Source organism: Anabrus simplex, chromosome 8 (genome assembly GCF_040414725.1).
Source record: "Anabrus simplex isolate iqAnaSimp1 chromosome 8, ASM4041472v1, whole genome shotgun sequence".
Lineage (NCBI taxonomy): Eukaryota > Metazoa > Arthropoda > Insecta > Orthoptera > Tettigoniidae > Anabrus > Anabrus simplex.
This window is the reverse complement of record NC_090272.1, coordinates 145,953,990-145,981,342: the sequence shown is the minus strand read 5'-3', so window position 1 is coordinate 145,981,342 and position 27,353 is coordinate 145,953,990. Positions and strand designations below refer to the sequence as shown.

Below are 27,353 nucleotides of genomic sequence, written 5' to 3'. Positions count from 1 at the left end.
TAAACGCTTCTCAAATATTCAACTCATCCTGTCAGTAATATGAGACTTACGTCTGTACTCGGTCCACTGACATGCCCTCTACTCTCCCTGCTGTCCTCCACCGTGAGAAACGAACAATAGCGCCGCATAGCTCAAATGCAACTGCATTTTAAATAATTGTACTAAATACTAACAAATACAGTAGAGTATTTGATACTAAGCAAAGCCGTCATCCATATTGTTGCCCTCACAGGGTTCCATCACAATGTGGAGACACCATTTACATTCATCCTCATGTTGTATAAAATGCAGCTTCCAATCTTTTGTACCTGATACATGTTGCCATATGAGCTAATATAAGGGAATTATTAACAAATTTAGATTTTATTCTGAGTCCATCATCAGCGAACATCATGGGACAGGGGTATTATTCAGTCATGTTGTTGATGATTTAACTGGCAATGGCGGTGGTAGTTGCAGGGTTGTTTTCATAAGGTGTAAAATCACATGATCATCGGCCCCTGTTGATTAGGGTCCACACATTCGTACCTAATTAGGTTCTCCTGCTAACTCTGTGGTGTATAAAATGTTCAATAACTTATCAGAGACAGGTAGAAGAGCTAGTTAATTTATACATTAATTGTAGTATTCTATAGCCTTGTGATCACATATAATTTCAGGCAGCTTAATAAGAAGTTACTTTTTTTAAAGCATTGAAATCGTGATGTGGGTTACTGTAGTCAAGTCCTAGTTTGTGAACAATGGACAATGGCTGAGTGCCCTAGTAAATGATCCTGAGAGTTGACATACAAGTTGCTATGGAATAAGAATGAGCATCTTCTCGCCACGATAAGATGGAAGCCCCTGGGAGGAATACGAGCATTTCAATGAGCAATTATCAATTCATGTTATTGGTTTTACGTCCCACTAACTACTGAACTTTAACAGTTTTCGAAGACTCCTTGGTGCCAGAATTTTGTTCAACATGAGCTTTTGCATCCCAGAAATATACCGACATGAGGCTTTGAGCATGTTCAAATACCAATGGACTAAGCAGGGGTCAAACTCACCAACTTGAGCTCGGTAGGCCAGCGCCCTACTGTCTGAGCTACTCATCTCAGCTGATGGCTTTTTAAAAGTTAGGCTATAAAATAATTTCATTTACACTGAAGAAATAGGTGAAAATTTTTCAAATAATTAATATTTATTATTGTCATTATTACTATTGTTAAAAATATCACACTCACTAACGAAGTAAGGTGATACCATTTTTGACGTCGAGAAACCTCCAAGTCTTACAACAAACATGAATACAGATGTGTAAATTGTGCAGACAATATTTTCCCCCTAGCCAATATTTGTCTGGCATCAAAATGGGAAATCACGAAAAACCCACCTTAAGGGCTGCCAACAGTAGAGTTCAAATCTTCCATCACCCGAACGCAACCCAACAGCTACACTGTCTGAAACTCGTAGCCAACTTGCTGATTTATAGTTTTATTTTTCCTAAAATTTCATATTCTACTTGCAACAGATACAACAACATTTTTGATAGAAACGTGTTATTATTATTATTATTATTATTATTATTATTATTATTATTATTATTATTATTATTATTATTATTATTATTATTATTATTATTATTATTTCATCCTGTGGGTGGGGGTGGTAGAATACATCCACGGTATCCCCTGTGTGTCGTAGGAGGCAATTAAAGGGGGAGACTAGGGAGCGTGGATTCGTGATCATCATCCCCTAGCTGAGTCTGGCATTGCTTCAACTTGTGCCAGGATCTTAGGTTTCATCTTTCCTATCTAACCTTTCTTGGTTGACTCTTGTTCTCTTCCAACCCTTTCTTACGCCGATACCTTCATTTGTCGAAGTGTCAGACCTCTTTCATTTTCCTTCTGATTACTGATACTCAGTTGTACTTCTTCTTAAAATAATAATCACCACCATATTATTATTATTATTATTATTATTATTATTATTATTATTATTATTATTATTATTATTATTATTCAAGAAGTGGATAGCTGGTTGTTAAGTGACTGCCTGGAAGTATGGATTAGCAAGTGAAGCCACCATGATTCTCCCGTTAACTTCCAGACAGGAATAGATTCTGCGCTACGAGTTTGTTGATAGAAAGCAATTAGTTCTACAGATGTATTTCGTCCTCCAAGTTGAGTGCTGATGATAAAAATGTTAGAACGTCAGTCGAACTTAGAGTAAATAAAGCGAGTCGCAAATTCCTCCGATATTTATAGCTAAGTACGGGCTCGAATGTTTCAAGCAGTACGTTACTTTCCTACCCACGCAAACTTTCTCCTCCTGTACATAAGTTAAATAATGAAAAAAAAAATATTTTGCCTAAAACTTAATATTTTACTTGCAGTATGTTATGCCAAAAACATTATTTTAAGAATTTTATTTTGTATTCAACCCTTGTCCCGTTTCCCTTCGGGGTCAAGTATGAAGTGAGATGAATCTTTGTAGCGAGTTTCTACGGCCGGATGACCTTCCTGGCGTCAACTTCGTCAGAGGAGTTAACGAGATGAAATGAATGACGTGACGTATGATAGTAGGAAGAGAGTGAGTGAATCCCGGTGCTGGCACATAGCTTACTCCTGTCGAATTGCACCAAGGGGTCTACCCACGGCTTAACGTCTCCATCCGACGGACGGATCACCATGAACAGCGTCAAACGTCCAACTCCATATGAACACTGCGGAGCGGTTTGGAACTAAATCCAGGCTGTTGGCACGCATTCTAGCGATTCTTCCAGTAAGTATTGTGATGGTGGCCCTTTTATTTTTTTCTACCAATGGGACTCGAACGGGCTAACCATGGTGTCACACCATGTAGACTTGACGCCTTAACGATCATGCCCACCAAGCGGGCTTAAGAAATTATTATTATTATTATTATTATTATTATTATTATTATTATTATTATTATTATTATTATTATTAGATTCACGTCCAACAACTCAAGATAGGTTTTCGGCAATTATGGCTAGGAAAGGGCTAAGATTGGGAATGAAACAGTCGTGGTGTTAATCATGATGCAGCCCCAGCATTTGCTAGATGTGAATAATGGAAAGCACAGAAATCAATCTTCAGGGCTGCCGTTGGTGAGGTTTGATTCCACCATCTCCTAAACATAAGCTTACAGCTTTATGACGCGTACCACCCAACCAACTCGCTCGGATTATTCTTACTATTACAGTACTTTTCGTACGTAGCCTACCTCAAGGGCAAGCGACACAGCTCCGTCACTGGTCATGGGAGCCCCTGGAGGAGTGAAAGATAATAGAATAGAATGAATACTCCCATCCCCTAGTTTCCGGACCCCTGAAACTTAGGAGAGAGCATTCACTTATTACAATCCAATTATTTGATACATGAATTACATTATCTTTGAATCAACTATTTAGCTATTACTACATTAAATATGATATTTAAACGTAATAGTAATTACATCCATTTCACATGTTATCGCCCATTTTTATCGTAAATACAATACAGTGTTACATTTCTAGGACAAACATAATTTTCGTTAGTGCTTGTTTCATTTCTTCTTATTTCCTTCTGCCACATATTTTTAAAATACAAAAAAGTTACTGTTCTTCCCAGTGTAGTCCATTGTTTGTTTAATAATCTAGCAATTGTAAAGAATGCTTCCTCCCTTTCTAATTTTGTTTTATATTCTCTACCGAGATATTTTACCGTGAGTGCATCCGTCTCCCTACAAACTCTCAATAGATGAGCTTCTTTCATTATTTCTCCACAAAATAAACAATGATTTTCGTTGTGTTTCTCTCTCTGACCCTTATATCCGTACGAAATGGCGTATGGCTTTTAGTGCCGGGAGTGTTCGAAGACAAGTTGGGCTCGCTAGATGCAGGTCTTTTAATTTGACAACCGTAGGCGACCTGCACGTCGTGATGAGGATGAAATGATGATGAAGACGACATATACGCCCAGCCTCCGTGCCAGCGGAATTAATCAATTATGATTAAAATTCCCGACCCTGCCGAGAATCGAACCCGGGACCCCTGTGACCATGGAGCCGGACTTATATTTTTGTACTATAACCCCATTAGCCACCACACCATACCTCTTACTTCTCTGTTGGGAAGCCTTTCTTTTTTATTGACTTTTTTGGATAATTTTACAGAATTCCGATAGTGTTCTTTTAGTCTTACATTCTGTCATAATCATCTGTTTTTTTACAAATTTCTTTACGTCGAACCGACACAGATAAGTCTTATGGCGACGATGGGCTAGGAAAGCGCTAGGAGTGGGAGGGAAGCGGCCGTGGACTTAAAGTACATCCCCAGCATTTGCCTGGTGAGAAAATCGGAAACAACGGAGAACCATCTTCAGGGCTTCCGACAGTGGGGTTCGAACCAACTATCTCCAAAATTCAAGCTCACGGCTGCGCGCCCCTAACCGCATGGCCAATTTGCTCGGTGTCATAAACATCTGCTTCTCCCTGCTTCTTAATCTTACATTCTATTCGTTACTTCTTGCGCAATTTCTTATCTTTGTTCTGAATCTCTTTATCCCAGTATTCTCCTATTCCCATACTGTCAAGCTTCCTTTTAACTTTCGTTAGCCAGTAATCATTTAAATGTTTCACCTGGCATTGGTATGCTGAATTAAATATTTCCCTTCCGTCTCCCCTTCTTAATCTCAACCAGTATTTTATCGCCTTTTTAGCTATCTCTGCTTGTGCCTTTAACGCTGTGGCTAGGCAACTCCCTGTATATATCTAGAATGTCAGATAAAAGCACATCGACTTATTTATCTATAATCGTTCCCTATTATAACTAATTTATATTTTACTGGGACAAGGATGGGGATAGAAGCGATCGAGGCATTGGGTAAGGCACCATCTTTTAAGCATTTGCCACGAGATGAAATAGGAAAAGGCTGGGTAATCCGTTTTAATGATGGTCTATAGTTTAATTCGACGTCATTTGTTACTGAGCCAATAGTTAGTGGTCGGCGATTGAACGCTATGAAGATTGTGGTTAGTAGCTTCAACGTTCTCTCAACATGTGAGGGGGCTTCTCGCCTACGTTATAAGCAAGACGCGTATCTTCAATGTGGTGTGGGTAGACTAGCAAGTAGGCGCCACTAGAAACGGATATAGGTCACCACTACTCAAGAGTTGCCCATAGAAGGGAAACCATTTGCTCTTACTTGATCATAAGAGTGAAACACTAGCTGATGTCATTCTCCGTCTTTGCAGCGTTCTGTAAAAGTAATGCTATTGCAAGAGCAACAGCAACAATAAAATGAAGACACTTGATTATTACTGAAGATGATGGTGGTGGCAATTGTTGTTTTAAGATAGGAATGGAACTATCAACATCTCTTGATGATGATGATGATGATGATGATGATGATAATAATAATAATAATAATAATAAGAGGAAAAGGAGGACCTTTTTTGTTACATCGAAGAAGGTGGCAATAGTTCAGTGAAACAGTTTATTCCAACATGTACGGTCTGCCACTAAATAGAAAATGTCTGCACTTTAAGCATACTGGTGTAGTGTTAATAATAATAATAATAATAATAATAATAATAATAATAATAATAATAATATGCCGTCTGTTACCATGTGTAGCCATCTTTATTTTATGCCTTGCAGGCTGCGTGAGCGTCTCTTTCAGCGTCCTGTTTTACTCTACCACATGGCTGAGGAAGCTGAAGGACGACCTAATGCGGACATTTTAATTTCGGGTAACACCCAATGTGACACCAAAGATCTTTTCGAGAACTGGAAAAAATCCAAAGAAAAGCAGCTCGATTTCTTCTGGGTGATTTCCGACAAAAGAGTAGCGTTACGAAAATGTTGCAAAGTTTGGGCTGGAAACACTTGGGGGAAAGGAGACGAGCTGCTCGACGAAGTGGTATGTTCCGAGCTGTCAGCGAATAGATGGCGTGGAATGTCATTAGTAGACGAATAAGTCTGAGCGGAGCTTTTAAAAGTAGGAAAGCTCATAACATGAAGATTAAGTTGGAATTCAAGAGGACAAATTGGGGCAACTATTCGTTTATAGGAAGAATAGTTAGGGATTAGAATAATTTACCTAGCTAGATGTACAATAAAATTCCAATTTCTTTGCAATTATTTAAGAAAGACTAGGTAAACAACAGGTAGGAAATCTGCCACCTGGGCGATTGCTCTAAATGCAGATCAGTAGTGTGTGATAGATTGACTGATTATTGTATTGTACGACATGTGGTACCAAATAATGGACCTTCTTCTGGCCTTCAACAATTCGGTTACCTCTGTCGGGTATGAACCGCGATTTTGAGATACGGAAGCCAGTACTCAACCACTATCCACTGAGGGACCATAGTCTGAAAGTGGTGAAAGAAAGAATCCGTAAGTCATGGGGAGAATGTAGAGTAGGATGAATAATCCAATAAAGAGCAGCGAGAACTTGGAGCACTACGCCAACAGCTGCAGGTGGAAAAAGACACAATGAAGAACAGATTGATAGTCAACCTGAACGATGATGGAGAGGCACAATATACGCTTGACAATCTCACACACGAGTCTTGGCTTATTTAACTCCTTTATAAGACAAGTTTTTCCTTATCTTATGTGTATCAAGCAAATTCTTATCACGCATATCGAAATATCTCTCATTTAAAAACTCGATCAAAACTAACTTGCGCGATCTCTCATTGGTTAAAGTGCATTACGGCTCATGATTGTAGATGGCAGAAGGGAAGTTTAGAACCCCCAACAGTAAGAATGTGGAGTGAAGGTGGCGAAGAAAATTGAAAGAAGAGAGAATCGTTAACAAACCAACCAAACGGAAAACACTCGTATGGGCGTGATTATCGCAATGGCTTAGATGCTGGCTTCCTGCACGATTCCCGATCGATCCCGGATTGAAACGTTCACCTAAAAAACCACATGGTGACGAAAAAGGCTCCGGCCAAAACCGAAAATGAGCCAGGTGGTTCCAGCGACACCAGCAATGCCGGGGATAAGCTAAAGAACTCTTTTATTATTATTATTATTATTATTATTATTATTATTATTATTATTATTATTATTATTATTATTATTATTATTATTATTACCAAAAGAGACAGGTAGAAGAAAAGAACTTGAAGTGAGAAGTCAATCACAAGTACTGGATGTGTTTCCAGATCAGTATGGCCCGTTATATAGACAACTCTCCCAATTTGTAAGGTTTTGGTAAGGGTAAAAGATTTCCCAAAATCGTAAAAAGTAGTCAGTGGGATGTAGAACCACTAAAATTATTATTAAGGTGCAAAGTAACGCTCAACGGTCCAAGGACGGTTCCGAAACTACTCAGAAGTATTCTACGTCAAAACTTTAGAGAAAATTACAGTTACATATTGCAATGCTAGTTACAAATGCAGGGCTTAGTATTAGAAAGGGTAGTACATGTTACATCTACGAACATTTGTGAAAAATGTATTTGAAGTTCCTGTATGCTTAGTATGGTACTTCTTTCAAGTATAATTATTTATTCCGTTCATTTTCATGCATATCCCTTGTACCATGTCTTTATTACATTTAGATCAGAGACAATACATGCGATAATACTATTTTTTTTCGTTCTCACTTATATCATATTTTTGCTAAGTCCTTCAGTTAGTGTTAATGGTACACTCATTGATATAACAATGAGTTACACTCATGGAATCGTTCGACTTCTTGGCTGAATGGTCGTTCGCTCCAGAGAGCCGTAGGTTCGATTCCAGGCCGGGTCGGGGATTTTAACTTAGTCTGGTTAATTCATCTAGCTTGAGGACTGGTGTTTGTAAATAATAATGTTATTGGATTTACGTCCCACTAACTTCATTTTGACTGTTTTCGGAGACCCGAGGTGCCGGAATTTTGTTTCACAGGAGTTCTTTTACGTGCCACAAAATCTACCGACTCGAGGCTGACGTATTTGAGCACCTTCAAATACCACCGGACTGAGCCAGATACGAACCTGCCAAGTTGGGGCCAGAAGGCCAGTGCCTCAACTGTCTCAGCCACTCAGCCCGGCAATGGTTTTACAGTGCGTATGTAGAGTAATTGTCTGATGGTTGCACCTGCCTGCAAATTATTGTTATTTTATTCAGTCCAAGAGAGCTGTCTCTCGTAACATAAGCGGTCTTCCGTGCAGGAAGCCAGCAGCTAAGCCATTACAATAATCACGCCCACTCTCTCGTTAATAATAATAATAATAATAATAATAATAATAATAATAATAATAATAATAAGTGTGTTTCCAACTTGAGTGTTTTCCGTTTGTTAGGGTTGTTAACGATTATCTCTTCTTTCACTTTCAATCTGTTCTTCATTGTGTCTTTTTCTACCTGCAGCTGTTAGCGTAGTGCTCCAAGTTCTCGCTGCTCTTTATTGGATTATTCATCCTACTCTACATTCTCCCCATGACTTACGGATTCTTTCTTTCACCACTTTCAGACTATGGTCTCTCAGTGGATAGTGGTTGAGTACTGGCTTCCGTATCCTAAAATCGCGGTTCAAACCCGGCAGAGGTAACCGAATTGTTGAAGGCCAGAAGAAGGTCCATTATTTGGTACCACATGTCGTCCTAATACACATCTTCATTTACGCACAACTACCAACCACCACATGCACACGCAACAGTGGATACATCCGTCCACATAGGGTTGGCGTCGGGAAAGATATCCGGCCGTAAAACTTGGCTAAATCCATACAAGATATCGACCCCAGGAAATTGGAATAGGCCAGGAAGAATAAGAATGATGAGAAGAAGACTGACATGAATGCAATCAAAAGCACAGAACAATGACACCGATGGCATAATTTATTAATAAAATATAATTTAAGACTTAATAAAAACAGTTTCCACCCGCAATATGCAAATAATAAATAATGCTGGCTGGGTGGCTCAGGCGGTTGAGGCACTAATCTTTTGGCCCAAACTTGGCAGACTCGATCCTGGCTCAGTCCGATGGTACCTTCACATCAGCCACATGTCGGTAGATTTACTGGCACGTAAAAGAACTCCTGTGGGACAAAATTCCAGCACATCGGCGTCTCCGAAAATCGGAAAAGTAGTTAGTGGGACGTGAAGCCAATTACATCATTATTATTTTTTAGGATAGGTGCATAACATCCTACTTTTAGCTGCCTAAAATAGACCTCGGTTCGATTCCCGGCCAGGGCAGGGACATTTATCTGAATCTGAGGGCTGGTTCGAGGTCCACTCACCTTACATGAGAACAATCTAGAAATCCAACAATAACGGCCGAGAGGATTCGTTACGCTGACATCGCGTCACCTTGTAATTTGCATATCTTCGGGCTGAGAAGCATTCACTTGTAAGGCCAAGGCCAATCAGAGCCGTAGTGCTATAGGTTTTGTTTGTTTGTTTGTTTGTTTGTTTGTTTGTTTGTTTAAAACTGCAATTTAGTGCCTACTTAATCATTCGTAGAGGATATTTTTATTTTTAAGGCCTAAAACTCCGAATACTTAGTTCATGGGACTGTTGACCACGATAAACCAAGCTCCTTACGTGTAGTAATAAGAACAACAGGTCTTGGAAACAAAACATTACGTTGCGAACAAACTGACTATACTTTACAACGCAATACTCTCTTTATGTCATCCTGTTCTGATAAATATCCTGTGAGTAGGTCAAGAACGTATTCAAGTTTCTCACAACATGACGCAATTTGACGAGCCGTATGAGTGATAAATTGGCTCTACAAAGCACGTGCATGAAGATAACTTACAGTATATGTCAGCCTATCACGCTAAGGTCCCCTACGGTGGAATAGTAGATCCTCCGTATTGTATTAGCGTCCAATCTCGTTGGCTGAATGGTCAGCGTACTGGCCTTCGGTTCAGAGGGTCCCGGGTTCGATTCCCGGCCGGGTCGGGGAATGTAACCTTCATTGGTTAATTCCAGTGGCTCGGGGGGGGGGGTATTTGTGCTGTCCCCAACATCCCTGCAAATCACATACCACACATAACACTACCGTCCACTACAATAACACGCAGTTACCTACACATGGCAGATGCCGCCCACCCTCATCGGATGGTCTGCCTTACAAGAGCTGCACTCGGCTAGAAATGACCACACGAAATTATTATATTATTAGCGTCCAATCTTAAAATCTTTAGATTATGTTTACCAGAAAGTGTTTTATTCGTCAAATTACTCAGTTTCAAGACTATATAGTACATTTATACAGTCATGAATTCCACAGTCAGTTTCTTCAAAATAATTTATTAGGTGCTTAAGGGAAGTCATGACCGAAATTTTGAACTTCTACAAATTACCACTTATCAAAAGCAAATATAAAGCACAAGCACATATTAATAGCATAGCTCCACACAAAATGTGGAGTTGTTCAGTTAATTCGTTGCAAAGTTATTGACAAATAATTTTTATTTTTATATGCTGAGTGGAAAATACGCGTTGTAGTACATTTTACATTTTTTGGGTTATAATTTGGCAGAATTGTCAAAAATACCATATATTTAAGAACAATTCCAGGTTTTGCAGTCAGGTATAAACTACTGCAGATATCATTTTGTTAAATTTTTCATTATTCATTTAATAGGCAAAAATATAGTTTCGTGCTGTTTTAGGAGCAAAAAATATGAAGGTAACATTCAACTGATAATACAGTGCAGAACCACTTTTAATTCCTGTACGTATTCAAACATTCTCTAAAAATGTCAAGTGAATCTGCTAAAAAGTATGTCGCAAAGAGCACTTTATGCATGAAAAAGAACTTAAAACGTTTTAAGGTACAATAAAGTAATTGAAAGTTTTAAAAAACATACTTGCTTTAAAACTGCCTTTGGCTGTAAATTACTCCCACAGGCGTCTTTCTCATCTTACACACAGCGAAGGCCTACTACAAGGTAAATATATTCCAGCGGTATTATTGAAATAGTAGTCCGAAAGAACTTTGAAGCTAGTTATGTCCGACAGCGTGCTAGAAATGGGTGTGGGCTTGCTCTATATACGGCGTACCGCTACCCTTTTCTTTAATTATTTATATCCTATTTGTTCGGGGCGTCGACCCATGTGGATATTTTGCCCCTACTGGCACCATATTGTATGACCGTGCGTGTAATTGGAATGGCGATAGCGGAATGTTGTGTGTCAGGAAAGGAAGATTAAGGACGTCACAAACACCCAGTCTCCAGGCCAGGGATATTAATCATTACAATCAAACACTCCTGACCCGGCCGGGAATCGAACTCTGGACCGCCGGCTGACAGGTGGACGCGTTGCCCCCTACACCGCCGGGCCGGACACCGCTACCTTTAAATCCGACATTTAGAGCTTTAAAAATGGCGTTAGGAAAAAACCGAGAGCGGGATTTGAAAAAGGAGTGATTGGAGGATTTTTTGGGGGTTAAAATAGAAAATTCCATTTTTGGTTTAAAATCGCAACAATTCAGTTACGGCTCCCCTTAATAAAATAACGCAGATTCTTACAGGAGGGTGGACCCAAACGTTCAGGAACGCGTGCAACTAGCAAACAAAGAAGTATTTAATTTCGTACATTCCGGAAACGTCCGCCTCTGTGATGTAGTGGTTAGTGTGATTAGCTGCCACCCCCGGAGGTCCGGGTTCGATTCCTGGCTCTACCACGAAATTTGAAAAGTGGTACGAGGGTTGGAACGGGGTCCACTCAGTCTCGGGAGGTCAACTGAGTAGAGGTGGGTTCGATTCCTACCTCAGCCATCCTGGAAGTGGTTTTCCGTGATTTCCCACTTCTCCTCCAGGCAAATGCCGGGATGGTACCTAAATTAAGGCCACGGCTTCCTTCCCGCTTCCTTGTCTATCCCTTCCAATCTTCCCATCCCCCACCAAGGCCCCTGTTCAGCATAGCAGGTGAAGCCACCTGAGCGAGGCGCTGGTCATCCTCCCCAGTTGTATCACCGGCCCAATGTATCACGCTGCCCTTGAGGCATTACAGGTGGGATCCCTCGCTGAGTCCGAGGGAAAAGCCAACCCTGAAAGGTAAACCGATTAAGAAAGAAGGACATTCTCGAAACGCGAGCATATTCGTGAACTGTGGATAGCCGGTGGCCGAACAGATGCCACTTGGAATCCTACCACCTACACAATATGTTGATCCTATTTTAAACGAAACGATTTTGAAAGAAAGACCCGCGACGGCCAATTTTTTGTGCGGTTGAATATATATCGACACGTCCAATCACACGTCGAATTGTCCTACTCATTGGCTGAATGGTTCAGGGGGTCCCGGCCGGGATTAATTCTTCTGGCCCGGGAACTGGGTGTTTGTGTTTGTTCCAACATTTTCCTCTTCATATTCAGACAACACACTACACTACGAACCACCACAGGAACACCCAATAGTGATTACATCCTTCCATATAAAGTTGGCGTCAGGAAGGGCATCCTGCCGTAAAACAGGGCCTCCACGTGTGCGACACAGTTCGCACTCGCGACCCCACAGCTGTGGGAAAAGCTGTAGAAGAAGAAGAAGAAGAATAACACGACGAATTCACGTTAACAATGACTTGCGGCTGTGTTCAACTCAGCCTACCCCATTAAAAAGAATGGCGGTAGGCTGTCACTACTGTAACGGCCGCAGGGCTTTGAGACAAATATTATGTGGGTGGAAAATTGTATTCAATAGAACGTGGTAAACTTGGAATATAGGTAATAACTCGGTGTAGTGTGGGCCTGTGGTATGAGAAATAAGAGACATTTAAATAAATGTTCGGGAGTAATGAAAACCTACAACCTGTTTTCCAGTCTTTGACCGGGTCAGGGATGTTACGAATGAACCATATATAGGCTATAATTACAATGGGGTCGCCACTCCCAAAGTGATTTTATGAATGACTGATAAATGCTATGAAATGAGAATGGAGAGTGTTGCTAGAATGAAAGATGACAGGGAAAACCGGAGTGCCCGGAGAAAAACCTATCCCCCCTCCGCTTTGTTCAGCACAAATCTCACATGGAGTGGCCGGGATTTGAACCAGGGTATCCAGCGGTGAGAGGCCGACGCGTTGCCATCTGAACCACGGAGGCTCAGTTCGGGAGTGATATTACGAGTAAAAGTAAGATCTTTAAATAAATTGCCCAATGTACTGGGATTGTTGCTCGGCACAACATTCAAATTAAAGTGATGTTTGAGAAAATCAACCTCCAACTGAGCGCGCGAGTCAACACAGTGTCATCGTATAACAAAGTATTTTTTTTCAATTATTAAATTTGTTATTCTCTACAAATGACCACGATGTATTCACAACGACAGCTAACCTCCAAATGAGCGCGGGAGTCAACACAGTGCCATCTTGTAACAGAATATGCGTGTGACGTCACGTGTTTAGCACAAATTTTACCTTACTTGGAAGCGCTCTTTCATGAAAACTAAGTTTCAGATTTTTTCTGCAACAGGTAGCCTCTTCTTTTATCTGCCAACTGAGACATCGAACATAATTGCAAGTTAAATACTTTTGGCGATATACGCGTTCTACCCAAACGCTAAAAGTGCGTTAATTTTTTTCTTCCCATGTGCCCGCTGTTGAGGAATCTAAGTTTACTTTAAAATATATACAACCTGTGACAATAAAGTTCGGTGCATGAAGTCAGAACGGTCGATCCGGCAACACTGGCGACACGCAACGCTGCACCTGCGCAGCAGCAGGTTTTGACCACCTGCTCCCAACGTTGTTCAGTTGAGCATCATGTGTGTGCCGTGTAAGACATGTTTGGCACAGTACGTGTTGAGTGCGTTGGTTCTGAGCCGCGAACAGGAACATGAACGACCAAAAGATCAATGTACAGTTTTGTTTTAAGCTTGGCAAGACACCGAAAGAAACACATGCGATGCTGGTACGTGTTTATGAAGATCAAGCACTCTCCTTGAAGTGTGTGTACGAGCGGTTCGCCCGGTTTCGAGGAGGCCGGGAAAGTGTTTTTGACAACCCCCGAAGCGGAAGACCGGCGACTGTCGTCAGCGACGAAAACATTGAGAAGGTGAGGACGTTAATCACGAACGATAGGCGATTTACTGTGCGCATGATAGCGGATGAACTGCAGATTAACCGTGAATCCGTGCGACAAATCGTTACCCAGAAGTTAGCGAAGAGGAAAACGTGTTCTCGTCTTGTGCCACATCACTGGACTGACGATCAGAAGCAGGCACGTTTAGAGGTTTCACAGAATTTTGTCGAAACGGCGGATGCGACACCAAATTTCTTGAACTGTATTGTCACTGAGGATGAAAACTGGTGTCTCAGGTACGACCCTGAAACGAAACGGCAAAGTATGGAATGGCGTTCTCCGGGACCCCCTCGTCGGAAAAAGGTCAGAGCCGAAAAGTCACGCATCAAAACGATGCTCATCACCTTTTTCGATAGTCAAGGCATTATCTACAAGGAATATCTATCTGAGGGAACGGCGTTTTGGACACCATCCCAAAGGAAGCCTTCTTGCAAAGCTTCCAGGACATGTATCGCCGATCTCAGCAGTGCATAGTTATGGGAGGGGACTATTTCGAAGGACAGTAAGGTCACTGTCGTGCACTGTTCATCTATGTTGATAGCACAGGATTATTCACCGAACTTTATTGTCACAGGTTGTATGTGTATTTCTCCGCTACACGGTAAAACAGAATCATGGATATGTTTTTGGGCTTAGAAGACGAGGAAGCGAGTACAGACTTTTTCGTGTTTCACCTCTTATAGTAGCCTCTTACGACATGCAGGAGTACAGATAATGCATCCTTTCAATTCCATGTCATAAGATCGCCCCACCTACCAAGATCTACGTCCAACAAAGTGGTCACTGATTTAGCATACGATTTGATGGCCATAAATATTCGCAAGATTATTGTTATTATTACAACACAGGGCGAGTTGGCCGTGCGGTTAGGGGCGCGCAGTTGTGAGCTTGCATCCAGAAGAGAATGGGTTCGAACCCCACCGTCGGCAGCCCTGAAGATGGTTTTCCATGGTTTCCCATTTTCACACCAGGCAAATGCTGGGGCTGTACCTCACTTAAGACCACGGCCGCTTCCTTCCCACTCCTAGGCCTTTTCTATCCCATCGTCGCCATAAGACCTATCTGTGTCGGTGCGACGTAAAGCAAATTAAAAAATATATAGATACATAATATGAGAAAAATTCTGCTGCTATCGGGGACACTACCTAGTATAAGAGGCTATGTTGTGACCTAGACGAAACGCCAGTCAAAAACAGTGGAAACTCGTTTAAAACACGGCGCCATTTGCAATTTGTAGCCGCTTTATATGGAAGACAGACTTCTGGCACACGGCAATAGCGTGAGAAAGAAGATGACTTATTATATACACAGATGACGAACACTGGTTGTCTGATTACCCCGGAGTCGGTTTTCTGTCCACGCTAAATTGATGACGATGGTTCCAGATACACCACCAGTCCAAAACCATGTTCATGTTAGAATAAATAAAAGGGTACTGCTGGCATTTCTTTTCATCGTCTTCTTGATTGCGTATTTACCCTTTCCTCTATCTCTCTCTCATGTTCATAATCGTTATGTCGATCTTTCGAGTGTTTCCGTTGTTTGCTAAGTCATAAATTTATTTCTGGACAGCCAACACATTTTCAGATGAGCACCGCGCTTAAGTGCATGTTGTTCCAGAGAACTTCATCGAACCGATGTGAGCCCAGAATATTCACTACAATCAAGACGACAAGTACCGGTATTAATAATGGAGAAGATATATTCTAGGAAGACTCACATCATTGGTTCATAACTTCTAATACAGTGAAGGGGCATGATGCATGCTGTTTAAAAGGGTCTAATATCTAGGCCATCGGTCCCCTGAAGGGTCAGCCAGGCGATTTGACTTCTTGTAATGGTAATGACAGTGACTATTATTCACGATGCAAACGAAGTGTTTTTATTTCAGGAAATCTGATTCTGGTCCAAGTACCCAAGCATACGTCATTTGCTTTACTTTTTAATGAGAACTGTCTTATTCGAGGAAGAAGTGGTACCCATATCCTTCCTCTGATCTCGCTGAAGAAAGAACCAAAGGATGTTGTTTTTCTCTCTGAAGATAGTGGCCAATTGCAGCGAAACCTCGCTGCTCTCTTTTTGCAGTCTCAACAGGGCAAATTAACTCACTTTACTCCAGGAAACAGAAGGCGTTTAATGTGCGCATGGGCTTACATAATATAGTAGAAATGCTTTTCGAGGTCACCCCACGACGCATTTTCATTCTTTACGATGCGTTGCACATTTGAAGCATATGGAGTAATCAAACACAGATTGTGAATTCGAGGAGCGACTGGGAGAAAATAATTTGAAAGATATCACGAATAAGCTTGTTTAACATCTTCTGACGGGCCTTGTATGACACAATAATTTATTAATTTCTTTTTACATTTGCTTTACGTCGCACCGACACAGATACGTCTTATGGCGATGATGGGAGAGGAAAAGACTAGGAACGGGAAGGAAGTGATCGTAGCCTAAATTAAGGTATAGCCTCGGCAAATGCTTGGTGTGAAAATGGGAAACAACGGAAAACATTAATCAGGATTACCGACAGTGGGGTTCGAACCTAGTATCTCCCGAATGCAAGCTCACAGCTGTGCGACCCTAACTGCATGCCCAACTCGCTCGGTGGCACAATAAATCTACCCGCGGTGATCAGTCCTCCCAGGCAGAGAAAAAAGACGAAGCTCGTAAGGTGGTGGTGGTGATTATTGTTTTAAGAGGAAGTGCGACTGGGCAACCATCCTATATTAACATTAACCAGAGGGAAGAATGGAAGGTGTCCGACCCTTCGAAAAACGAAAATAACGGCCAAAGGAAGAGGACCACGAAGGGCGTAAAAATGAGACTCCCCACGTCTCGCGAAAGAGGGGTCGGAAAAAAGAGGTCAGACAGGAGCCTGGCACAAGTAAATGGAAGCAATGCCAGGACTCAGATAAGGGGCCCGTGTTTGCCAACCCATGCTGCCAAATCAAGAGCCCCTTTCAGTCGCCTCTTACGACAGGCAGGGGATACCGTGGATGTTATTCTAGCGCCTCCATCCACAGGGGGAGAAGATCGTAACATTATGTTGTAACAAATTTCAAAACGAAAATAATCATACATTAATTTATTTATTTATTTATTTTTCCTGGCCTAAGTACCAGTTTATTGGGGTAGGCACGTGATATGAATTTGGTCCAGTTTTAAGGTCAAATGCTCTTCCTGATACGAACGCAATGTGGATAGGTATGTTCACAGTTGCGCGCCCCTAACCGCACGGCAATTTTCGCATCTGTATGACATTTTCATAGAATCATTCATATCTAAAGAACGGTTCTAGGACATTTCGTACCAACGGACATTTCGTACCACCGGACATTTCGTACCTCTTGACCGCCTGATTACCTGCGAAGTATCAGCCGATGACTTTAACATATTTAGGAGAGGACACTCCGTACCACTTGAAAGAGTGGAAAATATTGCGAAGTAAAAACAATATCCTAATGAATGTAATTCATATGTATGTCCATTGTCCACTATTGGCGCAGAAGCCTCCGCACGGTGTGACCACTACTGGTGTTAACCTTCCGTCGAGAACAACATATGACTGGCACTCGTGTTAATTCTCATCTCGTATTCGTCATTCGCGGATGGGGGGGGGGGGGTGTCTATATACTTCCACCTTTCAGTAGTATCCTATTTCCCCGTGACCTTCAACCTCATAACGGTCAATTCATCAGAATATTTTATTTTACTTACCGTACTTGATAATGAAATAATGCAGTAGTTTATAAATATTCACAATAATGGTAATATTATCCATCCTTACGCTCGTCAGGCACATTGCGCCCGAACACGATATGTATTTCTATTGCATTGTTTTGTTTCAGGATTTATACTTCAAAAATTCGACTTTCTAGTGATAATAGGGCCTATTTACGTTAACATAAGTGATACGTATAGTCCGACTCGTTGGCTGAATGGTCAGCATACTGGCCTTCGCTTCAGAGGGTCCCGGGTTCGATTCCCGACCGGGTCGGGGATTTTAATCGCTTCTGATTAATTCTTCTGACTCGGGGACAGGGTGTATATGTACGTCCCAACACTCTCCTCCTCATATTCAGACAACATACCACACTACCAACCACCACAGAAACACGCACTAGTGATTACATCCCTCCATATAGGGTTGGCGTCATGAAGGCCAAATTCACAAGTTCGACGTACTTCGCACCCACGACCCCACACGTGTGGGAAAAAGCGGCAGGGAAAGAAGAACAAGTTATAAGTATAGTTTAAAGGGCTGTCATTAAAATTGTATAGAAGTTTTCTTCAGCGAGTGTTGTAAATTATTTTTATTTTTATTTCTAAAGTGTATTTGTTAGGCTCATTACGCCCGCTGGCGTGGAAATGGAATTCCAATTTGACATCAAGTGGTACGGATTGTCCTGGCGTAAATATTTGGAGATTACGGGAAAACCGTTCGCAGGTGGATAACGACCTAGGTGGTACGAAATGTCCTCAAAATTCAAGTGGTACGGAATGTCCGTGGTACGAAATGTCCGGACGCCCTAAAGAACGATTCTGATGGAAATATCCCGTGTGGAAGTTGTCTGTCTTCAAATCATCGATAGCCCCGGAGTACCGGTACTGACAGGAATATCCTCTGAAGTTGATATTCAGCTGCCGCCTTTCTCCCACGAAGTTCCCGTGACTCATTTTCACTGTGTCCGGCTCCATGGCTAAATGGTTGGCGTGCTGGCCTTTGGTCACAGCTGTCCCGGATTGGATTCCCGGCAGGATCGGGAATTTTATTTTAACCATAATTGTTTAATTCCGCTGGCACGGGATCTGGGTGAATGTGCGCGGGTCGCCTACGGGCGTCAAATCAAAAGACCTGCATCTAGCGAGCCGAACTCGTTCTCGGACACTCCCGGCACTAAAAGCCATACGCCATTTCATTTCACTGACCACTTCAATACGTTAGTGTAAAATCATGATAGAACAGGAAAACTGCACCTTTTAGACGTTTGAACTATTGTCTGAGTCACTCATGTCGAAAAGGTGAGCATCCTTTTAGTCACACCAGTACTTGAAAAGCAGAAAATCCTGCGCTCACAACACATGTGATGTCGTCATTGTGGTTTGTGCTCGCTCTTTGTTGTGGCTAAACTTAGCTCACACTTCATACCCTATTACATGTACTGTTCACGTTCAGTATCTCATAATACTGTAATGACATGAATTCATTACTCCTCACATCAAGAAGTATGCATCCAGTCAGTACACGGTATTAAGTCATGTTTATATAAAGACATGAGTTACGGTATTAATAATATATTTCTGCATCATTTTCTGTGCGTCGGTCAGGGAGAAATATCACGGGTCAGAGATCAGTGCATAGCATTCGTGTTAAAAGATAATCTTACTCTCTTTGACCCATAGAGATAACTGCCATAATTGTACAGTAAGAGAACTGTGTATTTCGTATTGCTGTTAATCCTTACGATGGCCTCCACAGGCGGACAGTGTGTTAAAAACTTTGGGTAGCCGAGGTAAGACAGATTTTTTTTTTTTTTTTTTTTTTTGCTAGGGGCTTTACGTCGCACCGACGGTGGCGTGCCAGATCGACCGTGCCGCATGCGACCCGTGCCACTAGCGACCGCATAATTTGTAACCGTGCCGGATGCGACCGGCGTTGACAAGCAAATTGTCATTTGATAAGTTATGTCATCACCCAAGATAAGGTAAGCTAAACGAAGTGCAAAGCCATTTCAATAAGTCCTATAAGCAGCTACTGCCCCTACTTTACATAACACTTCTGGGGGAAACTCGTTTTACAATACGAAACATGGTGATTCGTTTACGTTCTTACCGGGCGAGTTGGCCATGCGGTTCGAGGCGCGCGGCCCTGAGCTTGCATCCGGGAGATAGTGGGTTCGAATCCCACTGTCCGTACCCTGAAGATGGTTTTCCGTGGTTTCCCATTTTCACACCAGGCAAATGCTGGGGCTGTACTTTAATTAAGACCAGGCCCACTTCCTTCCCATTCCTAGCCCTTTCCTATCCCATCGTCGCCTTAAGACCTGTCTGTGTCGGTGTGACGTAATGCCACTAGCAATAAAAAGATCGTAATTCTCTGAAATTAGGCTTATTTACGACTTAGGCCTACTTATTTATCGTGTCCTATTAATACCAGGAGTGTCCGAGGACGTGTTCGGCTTGTCTGGTGCAGGTCTTTCTACCTGACTCCCTTGGGCGGCCTGCGCGTCTGGATGTGGGATTATGATAATGAAGTAGGGTGAGATGAAACCAGGTTTCGGCACGTAGCCTATTCCTCTCGAATAATATCAAGGGGTCTGCTCAATGCTTTACGTCTCCATCCGACGGCCGAATCACCTCACTCCATTTGAACACTGCGAAAAGGTTTGGATTTGCATCCCGGCTTTTGGCATGCAATCTAGTGATTAGAAACTGTTTACCACCAACTTTCCTACCCTGCCGGCCAACATTCTGATGGTGATTTTTTTTTCATCCAGGCTAAGTGGCTCAGACGGCTCAGACGGTTGAGATGCTGGTCTTCCGACTCCAACTTGGCAGGTTCGGTCCTGGCTCAGTCCGGTGGTATTTGAACGTGCTCAAATACGTCAGCTTTGTGTCGGTGGATTTACTGGCACGTTAAACAAGTCCCGCGGGACTAAATTCCAGCACCTTGGCGTCTCCTTAAACCATAAAAGTAGTTACTGGGACGTAAAGCCAGCAACATTATTATATTTTTTTTTTCGACCAATGGCACTCGAACCTGCTAACAACGGTGTCAGACCTTTATTTTAGAAAAGACCAAGTTAGCTACTTATAAGCAATCTGCCACTTGGTGACAGCCCTTAATGCATATCAATTGTAAGTGATTGATGGGTCGCATGCGGCACGGTGCTTATCCGCTCGGTCGCTATTGGCACGATAATGGCCGGGTCGCATCCGGCACGGTCGCATCTGGCACGTAACCGCACCGACACAGATAGGTCTTATGGCGACGATGGGATAGGAAAGGCCTAGGAGTTGGAAGGAAGCGGCCGTGGCCTTAATTAAGGTACAGCCCCAGCATTTGCCTAGTGTGAAAATGGGAAAACCATCTTCAGGGCTGCCGATAGTGGGATTCGAACCTACTATCTCCTGGATGCAAGCTCACAGCCGCGTGCCTCTACGCGCACGACCAACTCACCCGGTGGGACAGATTTTAATAAACCTCATGAACTGAAAAGCATAACACTTTGAGAGGCGAAATTTTTCAGGCAGAAGAAATGGAATTCATTATGTTAATTATAATCTATACAATGTTCAGAGCAGGGTTCTCACTGTGGGTGGGGGCGGAAGAATGCATCCACGGTATTCCTTGCCTGTCGTAAGAGGCAGCTAAAAGGGGAACTCCCCAGGGACTACGGATCCCCTGCCTGAGTCTGGCATTGCTCCCACTTACTTGTACCATCTTTCCTATCCGATCTGCCTTGGTCAACTCACGTCCTCTTCCAACCGCGATGGTATTGGTTTTGTGAAGCCTTTCATTAAATAAACACAACGGGTTGTCAAAGAGACCACCCTCTCAATCTTTATTAAAACTTAGTATAATTATTGATTCAGCGAACATTTATCGAGAAATTGTGCCATTCTCTTCATCAGCGATATTACAAGAACCTGCAGAAATTCATTATTTTCAAACACCGAATTTAAATAATTGCAATTATAAACATATGTTGTTACACATCTTAAAAAGTATCAATGAAAACCTTATTCTTAATGATTGTTTTAAAATATTCCTTAATTGTTGCAGCATCTGTTCTTGAGATTAATGTTGAAAAAACACACTATAAAAGTTTATATAAAGTAGCAACAATATGATATGGATGAAGTCAGCAGATACTGAACGTATTAAAATGCATGGTAGGAACTACTTGATATGATTAAAATCGTATAGTCCAGCTATGATGAGAGAAAACGATTTTACCTCCACCAAAATGTCAGTGCCTGTACTGTGGCCGTCTATGTCTTTCACAATATTTTATTTATTTATTTATTTATTTATTTATTTATTTATTTATTTATTTATTTATTTGTCGAGACACCTGAGCTGCTCGCCGTGATGCAGTACATTATAATATTCTCATAGCTACAGAGTATTTGTAAAGTAAATTAATACACTCCAGTAATATACATTTGTAACATCAAATCAGCTTAACGATAATTTTAGTTATATGAATAAATGTAAGAACTGCATACCACACATGCGTTAGTATCATAAAATATTAATATATCATAGAAATATAATCATATGCACATGTTTCGTGTTATATAATTGAATTATTTAGTGCCTCCGTGGCTCCGGCGGCAGTGCGTCGGCCTCACCCCTGGTTTCCGTGGTTCAAATCCCGGTCACTCCATGTGAGTTTTGTGCTGGACTAAGCAGAGGCGGGACGGGTTTTTTCTCCGGGTACTCTGGTTTTCCCTGTCATCTTTCATTCCAACAACACTCTCCAGTATCATTTCATTTCATCTGTCAGTCATTAATAATTGCCCCAGAGGAGTGCGACAGGCTTCGGCAGCCGGCACAATTCCTATCCTCGCCGCAAGGTGCGTGTAAATGGATTGCGGAAGTGTAGAGTGTTGAATGTGAGGAAAGGAGCGTTAAGGATGACATAAATACCCAGTCCCCAGGGGGTTCATTCATTCCATCCCTGACCCGGTCACTGACTTGAAAACAAGTTGTAGGTTTTCGTTTTCAATTGAATGATTTCATACTGATACATTGTAAGAGTAAACGAGCATGCAAACATCTAAATATACAAGAAAGAAAATATAACATTAAATTTCAAAATTGATTACTTTTAAAAAAATGCTATTTGTTCGGGGCGTCGATCTATAGAGTTCTTTTGCCCCTACTTTGCACCTGCGTGTAAATGGATTGCGGAAGTGTAGAGTGTTGAATGTGAGGAAAGGAGCGTTAAGGACGACATAAACACCCAGTCCCCAGGCCAGGGATATTAATCATTTACAATTAAAATCCCCTGACCCGGCCGTGAATCGAACCCGTGACCGCCGGGTGACAGGCGGACGTATTGCCCCCTACACTGCGGGGCCAGACAACTCTACAATTTTACTCTACATTTAGATAATTCTTTAACTTCGTTTGGAACATTTGTATTGGAGAGACGTTTTTTATATCTTCTGGCAGTTTACTGTGGAGATTAACAGAATAATGCCACATTGAATTGCTTCCGTATTTATTTGAATGGATAACTGTACAGTAGATATTATAAACATTTCTTGTATTATAATTATATTTGTGTGTGCTACCCCTTTCAACCAGCTTACATATATATTAATAAAGCTACCTCATTTTGTGATAATGTTAACCCAATATAAGAACAGTACGGATCCAAAAACTCCCGTTGTGAAATAAAGTATGGTAAGTGAGCCAGGAAGTGTGATGTTCTTCTTATTAATTATTTAGCGAGGCAGCAAGTTTCATGTCGTTCTGCGGCCAGGCGATCTCGGTCAATACGGACCAATATAAGGTCAAAAAATGGTCATATTATTTTGCGTATCTGTTAGGAGAAGAAAATTTCAAGCTTTATAAGTTCAACTTACGTTCAGTGTTTTAGATATACCAACAATTCTTAACTGGTGCTAATGCCTTAACACTCGTATTTGATGTGGTTTGTCGTAATGGGATTTATACGATTTTTCGCTACCCCCAAAGAAATTCTGGACCAAATTAAAATCAAAAACAAAACCAGGAAACTCTGGCACATCACTAGAGACCCCCAAATCAAAGCCAGATGTAACAGGCAAAGGAGAAACCTCGTTATTCTTATTCAACATCACAGGATAAATGCCTGGAAATCCAGACAAGCTGAATTGAACGTAGCTGACAACTCCCTTCACAGGATGGCTAGGAAATTCACTAGAAAATGGACTAGCATACCCTCCCTTCATGGACTTCGAGGAATGGACTATACAGACCTGGACAAAGCAAACGCGTTAGCGGATACACTGGCAAACACCTGCATCCCCAACGATGATCCTTCAGATGATGACTTCGTCGATCAAGTTGAGGATGAGGTAGATGATCTACGAGACACAAATCTCCCCCTAATTTCAAATTTGTCTCTCCTCAAGAATTGTTCTCGGCCATTCACAAACTTTAAAACAGAAAAATCCCAGGTCTGGACGACATTTCAGCATCCTTTTTGAAAACCTTCCTAAGAAGATACTCACATGCATTACTATACTCTTCAGCGCCATATTACGATTTGCCCACTTCCCCACTTCTTGAAAAACTGCCAAGGTCATTATGATCCCAAAACCCCTTTCGGATGCCTCATTCCCACAAAATTACAGGCCAATCTCACTTCTACCCATTATTTCTACTGCTACTCACCAGACTAAACACCATCATTGAAGTCCGGCTCCATGGCCTTTGACCACAGGGGTCCCGGGTTCGATTCCCGGCAGGGTCGGGAATTTTAACCTTAATTGGTTAATTTCGCTGGCACGGGGGCTGGGTGTGTGTTGTCTTCATCGTCATTTCATCCTCATCACGATGTGCAGGTCGCCTACGGGAGTCAAATCGAAAGACCTGCATCTGGCGAGCCGAACTTGATCTCGGACACTCCCTGCACTAAAAGCCATACGCCATTTCATTTTTACCATCACTGAAGACTACAAATTAATCAATGATGGGCAGTTTGACTTCTGAAGTACAGTAAGCACTCAACGGTTCACGAACTCATGAGGCTTACTAAGGAAATCACCAAAAACTTCAATGCTAGACGATACAGGGGAGTCTGTTTTCTAGACATATCGCGTGCGTTTGACAAGGTATGGCATGAAGGTCACATATTTAAACTTAACATTTTAGTTTCACTCCCTACTTGATACAGCTATTCAAAAGCTACGTTTCCAGAAAGAAAATTCCAAGTACAAGTCAACAAAACCCTGTCGGACCTCCGCCCCATATTGGCTACTGTTCCCCAGGGAGAAATTTCTCTCCTCGATTCTTTTTTAATCTGTATATAGCCGACATACCTAAGCCGACGCACGCGAAGGTCTACATGTATGCTGATGATACGGCAATTTCCTCTGTCTCGAACCATGGCTTCGAAAGTGGGAAATCAAAATTAACGTTAACAAAAGCAATACAACTTTATTTTCAAAACGTACCAGGATTGACCCTCTACCACTGATCTTCTTTGGTAAAGTGATCCGGTGGAAAAATGCAACCAAATACCTAGGAGTTAGCCTAGACAGAGGACTCATCAAAGACCATATAAATTCGATTTCGGCCCAAGCGAACAGACGCTTATCTGAAATTATCCCACTCGTGAAAGCCGACCAAGGCCTTGATTTAGAAAACAGGCTCACGCTGTACAAGACATCCCTTCGACCAATCCTAGAGTATGCCAGTCCGGTCTGGGGAATGGCAACCAAAACCCACCTGGATAGGGTGCAGTGCGTCTAAAACCGTGCGCTGCGTCTTATATCAGGTGCACACTGGTATGAACGGAATCGGGACATCCATCAATCTCTAAAGATTGATGAGATTAGAACGAGAATAAAGAAGACGCCAGGAAATTCTGTTCTGGACTAATCCACAAGCCCAATTCTCTCATCACCACGTTGGGCAATTACAATACCCTTGGTCTCCGCCTGTGTCTCCGCTATAAGCGACCCGACCGAGCTCGATAGCTGAAGTCGCTTAAGTGCGGCCAGAATCCAGTATTCAGGAGATAGTAGGTTCGAACCTCACTGTCGGTAGCCCTGAAGACGGTTTTCCGTGGTTTCCAATTTTCACACCAGGTAAATGCTGGGGTTGTACCTTAATTAAGGCCACGGTCGCGTCCTTCCCACTCCTAGCCCTTTCCTGTCCCATCGTCGCCATGAGACTTAATCTGTATCGGTGCGACGTAAAGCAACTTGCAAAATAAAAAATAAAAAAAATAAGCGACCCGAGGTCATCCTAAATTAGTCACCCCCAAAAAGGGTGCAGTACCTGACTAGTACTAATTCCGTTCAACAGGTCCCTCACCCTCGCCATCAATGCAGTTCTAACTAGAATTATTAAGAAATAGCACCCAAGAACACATTCCGGTCGGAGGGCTACAATCCTCATTAGAAACGGTGCGTCCGTATTCTGATTGAGACTTGAGGCATGGACGCGAAGCTTTTAACGTTCAAAGACTGAACGTTACTGCCTACTGGGATTGCGTACGTATTGCAAGTATACTTGCACGTAGGTCGGTAATGTCTTTGAGGTTGAGCCAGAGGTACCCCTGAAGCCTGTGGTAATGTGATTGGGAGGGCCCACGGAAAATAAACGGTGATTGGTACGCGTGGATATTGACGGGGTGGAAGGAGTACCAGAGCCACAATTCTCATCGGTGCCGGGAAGTCCCGGTACCAGTGAGTGATTTTAGCCCATCGACCCAAATTGGGCCTTGAGTGCTATTTCTTCATAAGGTACTAGCTAGGAACTGCATTTTTGTTGGTTGGTTGGTTGGTTGTGGACCTTGAAATTTTAAATCACGCTGACCAGGGTATGGTCTGCACCCCTCTAAGGGGTGGGGTTTAGGCTAGGATGTCCTTAGGTCTTCGGTATCGAAGACCCACGGTATCATAATTTCCTATATTCCTGATCAGCGGATTTTTGCTCTCAGTGAGCGCGTCATAAAATTTCGCGGCAGTGTTGCGAATCCTGCTATGAATGGTTGGGAGTTGGTACCGTTCATGCAGGTCGTCATTTGATTCATACCACTGGGCACCTGTCATTCGGCGCAGCGCACGGTTTTGTACGCGCTGTACCTTTAACAGGTGCGTCTTAGCTGCTGTGCCCCAGATAGGGCTGGCATACTCAAGTATTGGTCTGATAGTCGATTTGTAGAGCAGGAGTCGGTTTTCTATAGTTAGCCCTTTGTCGGCTCTATTGGTTGTAGGACTGCCTTTATACCTTACACGCCATTCCGAGTTTCCTTATTGGTCTCTGGTTGCCACAGTCGTTGCCATGACAACCGTGGAACTTCGCACTGTTGCTCTATCTGCTACTAAGCGACGCTAACACTTGACAACAGGACACGAATAATAGAAATGAATTATTTTTATTACAACCAGCCCGGTGATGTAGAGATAGCGTGCCTTGTCCTAATCGGCTTGGTATCCCGGTCAGTTGAGGGATTTTTAATCTGAACAGAGGGCTGGAGACCAACGAAGGAGCTGTTTTATAGAAGAGGCAGCGGATTCCGTCGCTAAAGATAAGCAATACTGCTGAGGTTTTCACGCTGAACACGTGGCATACTGCAGA

At 42.3% G+C, this 27,353-nt stretch overlaps 1 protein-coding gene across 3 annotated transcripts in view; it reads right to left on the bottom strand.

The window, feature by feature from the left end:
• LOC136878900 (uncharacterized) overlaps positions 1-27,353 on the bottom strand; it is a 288,522-nt gene that overhangs the window by 46,494 nt on the left and 214,675 nt on the right. The gene's annotated exons all lie outside the window — the stretch shown is intronic.